The sequence below is a fragment of the Pinus tabuliformis genome, chromosome 3_1 (assembly GCF_031772625.1).
Source record: "Pinus tabuliformis cultivar Carrire ecotype Pingquan chromosome 3_1, CPIR1, whole genome shotgun sequence".
Taxonomy (NCBI): domain Eukaryota; kingdom Viridiplantae; phylum Streptophyta; class Pinopsida; order Pinales; family Pinaceae; genus Pinus; species Pinus tabuliformis.
This window is the reverse complement of record NC_142301.1, coordinates 360,276,390-360,290,293: the sequence shown is the minus strand read 5'-3', so window position 1 is coordinate 360,290,293 and position 13,904 is coordinate 360,276,390.

Below are 13,904 nucleotides of genomic sequence, written 5' to 3'. Positions count from 1 at the left end.
CCTCAATTGCTCTTTTTCTTTTCTTTTTCCATTTTCTTTTGATTTTCTATCTAAGGCTAGCCTTATTACTTCCAAGGCCCCAGATTAAGCAGTTGGGAACCTTCATTCTCTACCTAACTACTTATCTGCCAAGATTGAACAGTTTGGACATATTTCTTTCTCTAGTCTACAACAAAAATTGAAATATGGCATGACCCAGCTTAGACTGTTGGATCACCCATTCAGAAGTAGGACAGCATCAAACAACTGTAGGTAAGTGTTTCCCAAAAAATATGATATCTTTGCATCACCAAAGTAGAGCATATTTGGCACTTCCCCTGCCAATCATGAAAAATGAAACCTATTGGTATAGGTAGCTAACACATCCCACCTAAATACACACGGGAGGTGCGATGCATACCTAAAAGCCCTTCTATGGGGTGAGATGGGCGAGAGTCGACAAATGGCAGGGTCAATCTGCAAGGTGGAGGATCATGGAATCTTCCAGAAACTTCTCCTGTGACACTTGCCTCTCTGCATTCGCCCAGGGATGAGTAAGAGATCATCAATCTCCAAGTGGAATCAAGAACTATTAGAGAGAGGACACTATTCAAATCTCAAAAGCTGACTCACCCCCCTTGCAAAAATCTATATATGGATCCCTCATCCCAGAGATCCAGAGGCTGGAATTTTGTATCTTGTAAGGAAGTGCTGCTGGTTTCTTGGTGTGACATCATAGCGTTGGGTGATCTAAGCTTTTCATGAGGTGAAGAAGGGCTTTCTTGCTGAGAGGATGATGCTGGGTTAGAACAATTGGTTGTAATCCTCTTTGCTATTCTTGATTATTAATAAAGCTATTCAAGTTTTCCTCCACATTCTTGTATGATTGATGATATATGCATTTGTGTGGTCAATATATATCTGGTCCTATATTGTTTATGATAGTAGATCTATGTTCTTGGATAGAGTTATGTTGCTTTGATTCTACAGGTGCTCTTTGAAGCTAGGTAGACGAGGAAGCGAGTGGCAAAGATCTATTAGAAGGGAGAGGAATCAAGCAAGGAACCAAGCGCAAGACAGAGGTTGGTCTCCTTTATTCCCCTCTTATCTACTTCTCATAAAGGAAAACGAAAGTGGTTTTAGTTTGTTTGTTTCTAAGGTAGCTACCAGCCTTAGTGGGACTAGCAGCTCTGCATAAACACTAGATTTCCCGATAACAACTATAATAAAGAAGAAAACAAAAAATTCTATGCATATTTAATTAGTTGTCCATATGACCTAATATAATTTCATGTAAAGTAATTAACACTAAAACAATATATGTGAATGAGATGTTTAAATATTTACTTTTCAAAAATATTTTAATACGTGATATCAACTTTATATATATATATATATATATATAGATATATATATATATATATATATAGAGAGAGAGAGAGAGAGAGAGAGAGAGAGAGAGAGAGAGAGCATGTTAAAAGAATATATTTCAATGTTGTTATGAATAAAATATTTTAATATGAATTAACGTTGATACATACTTATAAATATATTAATAATCAAAAAAAGGTTAATTGGTGCTGATAAAATGGCTCAATGCACATGTTATGTAATCACTATAACATTCAAAAAATATAATTTGAACAATAAAAAAAAAAACATTTTTTTTTCACTTTAAAATAAGTTAGCACCTAAAGAAATTTGATCCCTCTCGGCTCATGTTGGATTTGTGTTTAAGATGGATTTATACTGGTTAAATTCCACACTGTATCAAAGTTGTTCAATGCTCTAGGGTGTTGTTTAGTCGCAGGCAGTCCTACAACAACAGTGGATAGCATAACAGACAGGGGATAACGAATAACATATAGGGGAAGCGGGGTTCAGACAATAACAATGAGGAGCAGGGAAAAGACCGATTTCTACAGGCACGTAGTGAGGAATAGGTTGGACCTACATCTTTCTCGGAATAGGTTGGATGACAAATGCATTCAAACATGACAACAGGACAAGAAATTTCAGAACCTGTGGAGACAAATGATTTAGGACAAGTGAAAATTGCCTCATCCACCAAAGCTGGGAAGTGGGTTTGGGTCAATGCCAAACAATATCGAGGCATTTTAAAACAAAGACTAGCTCATCTAAAATGGGAGCAAACAAGGAAAAAACAGTCTCAAAGGGAAAGTACTCGAGCCCTTCACAATAAGCACTCAAACAAGTCCCCTCTACAAGCATGTGGCAACAAGAAGTCTAGAGGAAAATTCATTGATGATTTTGCCTTCTATAGTCCCACATCCACACCTCTCACCTAGTCATCTGATCTTTATGTGAATGAATTTTAAAGGCAAAACAAAGGTTGGAGGTTTTAGAAGCTAAAAGAAAAGGAAATAGATAATAAAATTCATATAATAACAACTGAGAACAAGGCTTTAGCAAAAAGCAATAAAGTTTTGAAGGAACAAGTGGAATTGCTACAGGAAGCTCTCCTAATATGAAAGACATAGTGGAAATGCATGAAGGCGGATGCGCAAAACATAAAGAAATATGTAGTGGAAATTATAGAGGTGGTGAATGCGAAATCATCCTAGGCTAAAGTGAAAACGATTGCCCAAATAGAAAACCATGAAGAGAAAGTAAGAGAAGAAAGGAAAGAAGATTCCACCAAAGTTTCCAAAACTTGGGCTCAAGCTATTAGCAATTCTTCTAATAAGAAAGGAGAAAAAACATTCGGGTTGACAACATGCATCTTAGATAGAGAAGGCAAGGAAAGACAAAATAGAGCAACAATCATAATTATTAAAGGGATGAAAGACTCTGGGAAAAATGAATGTACTCTTTACTTTGCAAGAGCCTTCTTGAAAGACAAGTTGCTATGGAAAAGAAAAATATGCCAAGCATGGAGGGTGGGTAAGTTTAACGGTGAGAGAGCCAGGCCCATAAAAGTCATCATGCCTAGCTTTCATGATAAATATATCATTCTAAACAAGAAGCATCTATTGAGAGGTTCTTGCTTTTTTCTAGTAGAACATTTAATTGTAAGACAACAGGAGGAAAGGAGGGAGGAAATGTTAAAGGTTAGGGCAGCAAGAGATGAAGGAAAGAGAGCATGGATTTATAAAGGTAAAAATGTGCTAGCGTGATTTGGATCTCCTTCCAAAATAGAGCAGCAAGATGGTAATAAAGAAGAGGCAACAAACTCTTCAATAAGAAATTAGGGAGCAAGGTTAATATGGTAAAGCAGGGACAAAGACTCAAATGTGAGTCTTACATGTCAAAATAAATAGCAATTAAGTCATACCCAGGTTTCCTTAAGATTAGTTTGTTGGAACTATAGAGATTACCCATGGAGACGACGACGTGGGTTAGGGCCTATTACAGAAGATAGAGACATAATTTACCTCATAGAAACACATGAGCATGAAGGGTGCAAGACACCTTTGTTTGAAGGATACTGGAAGATGACAGTGTGGAACAAGGAAGCAGGGAATGACAAAGGGAACGTGGGTCTCATGGTTTTAGTGAAGGAGATAGAAAGTTGTCTCATTCAGTTAGAAAAAGAAGACTCAAATAAACAATTCATTTGGTTTAAAATATCAGAAAATGGAAACCGCATCAGAGTTGCAGCATGTTATTTTGCACCAAAAGTTTCAAAAATCGTCAAAGGTAGAGGGCTTGACCACAAAGAGCCATTTGCAGCCTTAAAAACAGATGTTGCAATATATTCTCTGCTAGGTGAAGTCCTTATAGTGGGTGATTTCAATGCTAGGACTGCAAGTGAGCAAGCTAGCATTATTTGTTGTAAAGAAGACTGTGACCCTATTTGGCTTACAGAAGAGAGTAATCATCAGTGGGAAAGAATTTCAGAGGACAAGGGCTGCAATCTCTTTGGTGAACAATTGCTTACTCTATGTGGGGCCTTTGATTTAGCCATTTGTAATGGCTTGACTAGATGGGCAAAGTCCGGTAATTTCACTTGCAATATTTACAATGGAGTAAGTGTAGTAGATTATGTAATTTGCTCGCATGGTTTGTGTGAGAAAATGGAGGAAGTTTTGATTGGAGATCAACTTTGGGACTTAAAATCAGATCACAAGCCAATTTATTTAAGTTTCTCTTGGACTGGAAAGAAACAATTAGAGTAAAAAATTCAACATGTCCAACAAAATCTCCCAAAGGGAATAATTCTTTTGACTCCAGAAATGATCCGAATGGAAAATGGCATCAACCCATGGTATTCATCCACCCATGGAATTTACCCATGGTATTGTAAGTGGCATCCACCCATGGTATTTTCCCATGGTATTGTGACATCCACCCATGGAATTTACCCGTGGTATTGTAACCAAAAGATACTATAAGTAACAAGTCACATTTTTTAAAATGACAGTTTGTCCGCCATAATGTAGCTTTTACAATTATTCTCCGTTTTTAATAAAAAATTTCTTTGTGGTTTTGTTTATTGGGCATTCTCATCTTTTTCTTCTGGCATTTCAATTTTTCAGATCTTGGGGGCCTCTCCCCCAAAATCCGGTTCAATCTTTTAGATATTGGGGACCTCCCCTCAAGATTTGGATCAGTGGTATCAGAGCAGGTTATGATTCCAAGGGAATGAGGGTTTGATGCATATTTTAGTTTCGAATTTTGTAGCAACATTCAACAAATTTCAGGCGTGTACTACGTCCTCCATAGAGAATTTTCTTGGGCCAAGTAGGAAGTTTTTTTTTTTATTCATGAATGTTTTTGGACAGCGCATTCGTAGATCAGATCTGAAATTTTTGGTACAAAATTTACAAAAAAAAATAACAAATCTGGATTCCTTGCGAAAAAATGCCCAAATTAAAAAAAAAAAATCGGCCGAATCGGAGGCCAAATGAGGGAGATATTGCTGATTTAAAATCATCTATGTTGCAGAAATGTTTTTGATGACAATTCATGGAGGGAGGCTCTCTTATATTTTTTTGTAATTTTGGTGCAGAATTTCAGAAAAGTGATTGTAGATCTAAAGCTCCTCTCGAAAAATTTCTCAATTTAAAAAAAAATGGGTTGAATTAGAGTTCGTATGTAGGAGATATCGTTGATTTAAAATCAACTATTTTTTTAGAACTTTTGTGATGACTGAAAAGTTGCACTGCAAATCTGAGACTCTAGAGTGTCCAGATAAGGATTTCCAACAAATGAGAAGATGAAAAATGGTCCTCCTATTTCCAAAAACAGGTTATAATAAATATTATGAGTTATTTTGACCTAGTTATGTCCATTTTAATTTTGGAGCAACATTCAAAGCGGGTTCCCTTTGGAGACGTGCCCTCCCACCCTGCTTTAGTAGGCACCTGCTTCACAATCATCAGTTTCAGCATAGCAGCATTTGGCTTGGGTTCTTTGGAGATGTTCTCTCCCACCCCAGGCTATGTAGGCACCTGATACTTCATCAACAACCAACATCACAGTTATGGGTCAATTGCACAAAATCCTTGTCATCGAAGTCCATTTGCTAGGTCGAACACAGTTAGTATCACAGTTGATCACAAGCATTAAAGGGTATCTCTATCTTTGGATCTTCGTTTTCATGGTTATGGGTCATCCACAAACCCACACTTCATTGAAGTCCATTTTCTAGGCCGCACACTGTCAGTGTCACAGTTGGTCACAAGCATTACGGGGCATCTCTATCCTCAGATCTTCGTTCATCATGGTTATGGGTCATCCACAAACCCACACTTCATCGAAGTCCATTTGCTAGGTCGCACACTGTGAGTATCACAGTTGGTCACAAGCATTACAGGGTATCTCTATCCTCGGATCTTCGTTCATCATGGTTATGGGTCAATTACATAAAACCCTTCTTTTCAGTGACTCTTCATATTCAACATGTAGAAATTTTGAATAATAAACACTTATTCACAGAGATTATCCCGATTATACACTATTGCGGAATACATGCATAATACATAACCTCCTCTACGTTGATCATCAATTTAGCAGCATCAAAAACAATGAAACATCAATCGCATGCACACATTAACACAGTATTTAACCCGAGGAAAGCTTACAGCTGAAAACCCCACACTATCTGTATATTAATGATTGAGAACATGTAACATTACATATTACAATACTCCTCTCAAGTATCCAACACTATCTCCACCTGTTACACACAAAACTAGCTCAGATCTGAACAAGTCACAAGTTCAAATCTCCTCCGCTGCTTTGCCTGCCTCTATTGCACAGTACGAGGTGAAAATCACTCACCCTGGAAAATCACGTGAGAACAGGCTATTTCACTGGGCATATACTGAGCAATCCTCATGGGCATACTCAATCCATTGATTGTGCAAGATCTCATGCACAACTATAGTCACAACTGATAGCAATCTCAACCTCTAACACCTGTCTCCACTCAACTGTACATGCACTGAGTTAACTGATGTATTCTTTAGTTGCTTTATGAGTTAATAATTAGTGAATTAATTTAATCAATTAATTCACATCACTCATCACTAGTGTATTTGCAGTTAGACTAATTACAGCTAGTTTAACCAAGTCAAACTGAACACAACTCCATCAACTCCACATCCAACTCCACAGAACTCACATGCATGAGTTCTAACTGATGTCATGCATGCAATAGCTCAACTGACTCACAAGAAAAGTGTATTTCCTTCTGAAAACTGCATGTGCCATATCTTTAGCTCAAACTGAAGTGCTCTAAGAGGATAAGATAATGTTTATAGTCTAAATATTATTATGAGACAATAATATTTGACTTTTCTATTTTTTAGCTTGGCAGTCTAAAAATAGACTCTGATCACTCTGCCGTGAACTAGAAATAGAAGTCCATCTATTTTTTCCAACATGACCAATCATCCAAAAATAGCATCTTGCAACTCATAGACCATGATCCATATGTCTAAAAATAGACATAGTCTAAAAATAGACTTTGCGCCAAAATACCCTACGGGCCCACTTAGTGAAGGCGACTCCTTTCCACTAAGCTCCATCATCTTGTTGCATTCTCAACACTCCCTCTCAACAAGATATGGATTATCAGCAACCCCTATCCTGCCTCGGTGGTATTCGAATTTGCTCCTGGTGAGCGCCTTCGTCAAGATATCAGCATCCTGATCCTCCGTTGGAATGTATGAAAGTAACATGATTCTCTGCTGCACACAATCTCTGATATGATGGTACCTGATGTCAATGCTTAGATCTATCATGAAATACAGGATTAGCCGAGAGTTTAATGCAACTCTGGTTATCACAGTAAATCATAGTAGGCTCCAAGTAAGAACCGAACAAACCGACCAGGATCTTCCTCATCCATATAGCCTCGCATGCAGCCAAACTTGCTGCCATATACTCGGCCTCTGCTGAACTGAGTGCCACAGATCTCTACTTCCTGCTGTACCAAGAAACTGCTGTCGACCCGATACTGAAGACCCCTCTTGATTTGCTCTTTTTGTCCGTTGGGCTCCCTGCCCAATCTGCATCCGTGAAGCCACATAGCTTCACCTCATCCTCCTGTCTGTACCACAAACCATATCTCGATGTGCCTCTCAAATAACGCAATACATGCTTGCCCGCCTTCCAGAAGAACTTGGTAGGCTTAACCATAGCTTCTGAAAGCTGGTTAACAACATAGCATATATCGGGTCGTGTATTGACCAGATACATAAGCAACCCCACCAACTGTTGATAAACAGTGGCATCCACTTCTTCTGCCGAAGTGGCATCCTCCTTCCTCCAACCTCCAGGAAGAGGAGTGTCAATAGGCTTGCAGCCATGCATGTTGAACTTCTCCAGTATCTCCCGAGCATACTTACCCTGAGAAACAAATAGTCCATCACTGCGCTACCAAATTTCCAATCCCAGGAAATAATGAAGGAGGCCCAAGTCCTTCATCTCAAACTCCTTAGCAAGATCATCCTTGCATGAAAGTATCAACAGCTCATCACCCGTTAGAATCAAATCATCTACATAAAGTACAATGATAAGAAACTTACCCTCCACCACAATCTGGTATAGGTTAGGATCCGCCTCACTCTTGGAGAATCCAAGTCCAGTGAAATAGCTGTCTATCCGTATGTACCAAGCACGTGGTGCTTGTTTCAATCCATACAACAATCTCTTGAGCCTGCACACATGCGACTCGCTGCTGAAGATCTCAAAACCTTCAGGCTGCTCAATGTACACCTCCTCCTCAATGACTCCATTGAGGAACACAGTCTTCACATCCATCTGATGAATGTGCCATTCCATCTGCGCTGAGAGAGAAAGAATCATCCGTATGGAAGAATACCTTGCGACAGGTGCAAAGGTCTCCTCATAATCGATCCCCTCTATCTGTGAAAAGCCTCAGGCAACAAATCTTGCCGTGTACTTCTCCACACTCCCGTCAGTTGCCTGCTTAACTTTGTAGATCCATCTCAAACCCACCACTGATTTCCCTTCCGGTCTAGGAACAATCTCCCATGCACTGTTTGTGACAATCGAATCATACTCTTCCACCATGGCGTCTACCCATGCGGGATCCTCCACAGCTTCCTCGAAAGAGGATGGCTCAGTCACAACACATTTGCTCATAAGAGCCATGTATCCAGTGTACCGATCAGGTGACTGTATCTGCCTGCGTTGGGTTGTAGGTGGTCCTACAACTTTCTCTACATCTTGAGCCAGTCGCTTAGCTTCTGTTAAGTGCTTTTGCCCTCTGATGGTTGGCGCTACATGAGTGGTCTCTTCCACTCCATGAACCTCGTCCTGTGGCTGATCCATGTCTTGAAGCTCATCCTTAGGAACTAATAGCTCCTCATCTGCATGCAAGTGTGGCTCCCTCTCAAGCGAACACTTCATGGCTTTCTCCTCCTGAAATTTTATATCTCGTCGCACAATAGTCTTACCACTGTCTGGAAAATACACACGATAGTTGTGGGGCATATCATTGTACCCCACAAATATCCCAAATTCTGCGGTCGGCTCTAACTTCTTCCTAGCATCCTTCGTCACATGCATGTAAACGTTAGCACCAAAAATCCTCAAATGAGAAAGATAAGGCTTCTTACCAGAATAAGCCTCCTCGGCTGTACTCATGCCAAGTATCCTATGAGGAAAACGGTTCTGCACATATACTGCTGTATTGCATGCTTCCGCCCACAAGTGAAGGGGTAGGCCCTGATCATGCAACATCACCTGTGTAGCACCCACGATCGTTATGTTCTTCCGCTCAGCAACCCCGTTCTGCTGTAGGTTATGGGGAGCTATGAGCTCTCTTTGAATCCCTTCTGCACTGCAAAAGTCCTTGAACTCGCCAGAGATGTATTCACCACCATTATCGCTCCTAAGAACCTTTACCTTTTTCCCCGACTCCTTCTCAACCAGTGCTTTGAACTCACAGAACTTTGAGTATGTCTTGCTCTTCTTATGCATGAAGAAGATCCAACACTTACGAGAGAAATCATCAACAAAGATCACATAATACTTGTGTTTTGCTGTCGAAGCTACTGAGAAAGGTCCACACACGTCTGTGTGAATTCTCTCAAGGATCGTCGTGGCGCGACTATCCTTCTCATGAAAGGTGGCTTTCACAAACTTTCCCAAATTACACCCTTTGCATTGATCTGATTGCACAAGAGTGCATTTAGGAAGCCCTATAGTGATCTACTGCAGTATCTTCAAGGCTCCATGGTGAAGGTGACCCAATCTCCTGTGCCACAACTCGCCATCATCCCGGCTCACAAATCCTTTTGCCTTGCATTCCATTGCTACGCAGCCATCTACATGCAACTGATAAAGGTTCCTGACTCGAACCCCTATCTTCTGGGTTTCTCTAGTTGTCTTACTGCGCAGGAAAGCCTTTCCCACGCTGAAAACAACATTATATCCCTTGTCTTCTAACATCGCCACAGAGATAAGATTCTTCTTCAATCTTGGAACATGCATCACTTCCTTCAATACAACGGGTTTAACATACTCCCTCTCAAAGGAAATGGTACTGATACCAGTCGCACTGTATCTACCATCATCGCCCATCTTGATGTGCACTCCAAGATCTTTGTCCTCCAGATCAGAAAACAAATCTCGATCTCCTGTCATGTGAAAAGATGCACCACTATCCAAGAACCACATCAATCCCATCACACTTGAAACCAAGCATGCGATCAATGAAAAATCAAGCTCAAACTGTGAGGCTAGAGCCTCTCCTGCTACAGATCCAGCAGCTTGCTTGTTCTTCTTCTTCTGCGGACAATTAGTGGCATAGTGTCCGTGCTGGTGACAGTGAAAACACTTCACCTTGGACATGTCCTGCTTCTTGCCTTTCGCACCAGACTGAGAAGCTTTCTTGCTCTTCCCCTTCTTTGCTTTGGCAGCCAAAGCACAATTTTCTTCATCAGGTCCCTTTGATGAAGATCCGTCCCTGGTATTCCGCCTGATCTCCTCCTGCACAAGATCTGACCAAAGTCTCTCCCATCCTGGCAATTTCTCCCGACCATTGACAGAGTCCTGATAGGAATGCCAACTCTTCGGAAGACCAAGGAGAGCCAAGCTCACCAAGTCCTCATCATCGACAGTCACCCCCACACTTCCCAGCTCATCCCTGCATTGAGTGAACTTCATGAGATACTTGGGCATACTGTCTCCCTTCTCACATTTGATGTTTCTGAGTTTATCCTTGAGTGCCAGCTTCCTCTGATCGCTCTTGCTTTGGAATAGATCTATCAACGCTTTCCACATCAAGTATGGAGAAGTCTTACCATGCAGGCTGGACACAATGTGATCCTTCACGCCCTCCAACAAAATCCTTCGACACTTTGTTGTGTTCTTTTGCGAAGCATCAACCTGCGCAACATCAGTAGGCTTTGGGACATCAGCCTCTATGAAATCCTTCAGCCCATTATCATCCAACACTGCCTCCATCCTGTCCTTCCATGCAATATAGTTTGAGCTGCCCTCAAGAGCATACTCCAATCGCAATCCATTGAAAGACATTGCCACGTTGATACCAAGAAAACACTGCTGCAAATTCGAATTCCACCAGCTCCAAACTCAACCGCCTCTGATCTAAGATTCGTGAGAACAAAGTATTTCTCGTACAGAGATTGACTGTATGGGCTTTTACCAGATATCTCACCTTCCAAAGGAAGGATGAATCCAGAGGCTACCTGGCCCGATTACAGACTCTGCCTGAAGAAATAAGATGTAAACACTTCCTGAATAGTAGATCTGATGATCAACAGCTCTGATACCATGTAGAAATTTTGAATAATAAATAATTATTCATAGATATTATCCTGATTATACAATATTGCAGAATACATGCATAATACATACCCTCTTCTACGTTGATCATCAATTTAGCAGCATCAAAATCAATGAAACATCAATCGCATGCACACATTAACACAATATGTAACCCGGGGAAAGCTTACAGCTGAAAAACCTACACTATCTGTATATTAATGATTGAGAACATGTAACATTACATAGTACAATACTCCTCTCAAGTATCCAGCACTATCTCCACCTGTTACACACAAAACTAGCTCAGATCTGAACAAGTCACAGGTTCAAATCTCCTCCGCTGCTTTGCCTGCCTCTATTGCACAATACCAGGTGAAAATCACTCACCCTGGAAAATCACGTGAGCACAGGCTATTTCATTGGGCATATACTGAGCAATCCTCATGGGCATACTCAATCCATTGATTGTGCAAGATCTCATGCACAACTATAGTCACAACTGATAGCAATCTCAACCTCTAACACTTGTCTCCACTGAACTGTACATGCACTGAGTTAACTGATGTATTCTTCAGTTGCTTTATGAATTAATAATTAGCGAATTAATTTAATCAATTAATTCACGTCACTCATCACTAGTGTATTTGCAGTTAGACTAATTACAACTAGTTTAACCAAGTCAAACTGAACACAACTCCATCAACTCCACATCCAACTCCACAGAACTCACATGCATGAGTTCTAACTGATGTCATGCATGCAATAGCTCAACTGACTCACAAGAAAAGTGTATTTCCTTCTAACAGCTACATGTGCCACATCTTTAGCTCAAACTGAAGTGCTCCAAGAGGATAAGATAATGTTTATAGTCTAAATATTATTATGAGACAATAATATTTGACTTTTCTATTTTTTAGCTTGGCAGTCTAAAAATAGACTCTGATCACTCCGCTGTGAACCAGAAATAGAAGTCCATCTATTTTTCCAACATGACCAATCATCCATAAACAACATCCTGCAACTCATAGACCATGATCCATATGTCTAAAAATAGACATAGTCTAAAAATAGACTTTGCGCCAAAATACCCTGCGGGCCCACTTAGTGAAGGCGACTCCTTTCCACTAAGCTCCATCATCTTGTTGCATTCTCAACACAACAAAGGCTTCGAGGAGGGAACTTCACACAATGGGGACCATTGCTTCTTAAGGAAGGAGGAATGATTCGAATGGAAAATGATATCAACCCATGATATTCATCCACCTATGGAATTTACCCATGGTATTGTAAGTGGCATCCACCCATGGTATTGCAAGTGACATCCACCCATGGTATTTTCCCATGGTATTGTGACATCCACCCATGGTATTCATTCACCCATGGAATTTACCCGTGGTATTGTAACCGAAAAATACTATAAGTAACAAGTCGCATTTTGTAAAATGACAGTTTGTCCGTCACAATGTAGCTTTTATAGTTATTCTCCATTTTTAACAAAAAATTTCTTTGTTGTTTTTTTTATTGGGCATTCTCCTCTTTTTCTTCTGGCATTTCAATTTTTTAGATCTTGGGGGCCTCTTCCCCCAAAATCCATTTCAATCTTTTATATCTTGGGGACCTCCCCCCAAGATCTAGATCAAGAAAATTGTAATACCTTCAAAATGACGCTAGAGAGGTTCTTCGAGAAGGCAAAAATCACAATTCACGACCTTCATAGTCATGAATTAACACATTTAATTCAATGCGCACTTGAAGAGTGCAAAAGAGAAAAAATTAAGAAGTAAGAAACAAATTGCTTTCCAATTAATGCTTGGTTTGACGAGGAATGCAAAAAGGCAAGGAGAATGTGGAAAGAGTCAAACAAGGATAACATAAAACTCAAAGCTTACAAGCGGTTGGTAAGCAAGAAAAAGGCCGATTTCATGGTTTCAAGTAGGGAAGAACTAATATTTCTTGGGAAAAATAATCCCAAATTAGTTTGGAAGAAGCTCCAACTGAAAAAGATACAAACTGGAAATAGTATTAGAACTTCTAAATAGTTTGACTATGCAAGACAACTCTATGAGCAGGATCCCAAGGTTGACCCTCCCCCCTTGGTCAATGGTGGGCTCCAGTATTGTAGCAATAATGCTACAACTCCTGGAGCTTCCTATCTCTAATTTTATCAACCCGGTAGTTCGTACAAACTTGGAAGCGACGGTGCTGTATGCACAAGTACTAGCTCTTGTCGCAGCTGTCACTTGGTCAGCTGGCACAAGTCCACTAGGGCTCAAGCCAACTTCTATATGCTCACAGAAGAAGCTTTATGAGTGATGGACGAAAGCAAACTCAAAGGAGGCTAATCTACTTGCAGGAAGAAACTGAAAGCCAACAAAGCATGAAAACCCTAGTAAACCCTAATTTGACTAGCTAGGCCCTTACAATGCAAAACTGTGAATGAAACTTCTACCAATGATGCCATTACTTGTAGTGAGCTGAAATACATGCATCTAAGCTACTTGCATCTGAAAAGACATGTTTTTGTATTTTTTCATTAAGTGGTTGGATTTATTGTGATGATGCTTTTGATTAGGGTTTGACTGTGCAGGAGCGGTGCGAATGGAAGGAAAGCATGGGCAAGGTCAGGGGGGCTAGGAGAGGCCCTAGAGGATCTCTAGCATCAGTCCACAGAAGTCTACCACGTTCGGATGCTCAGC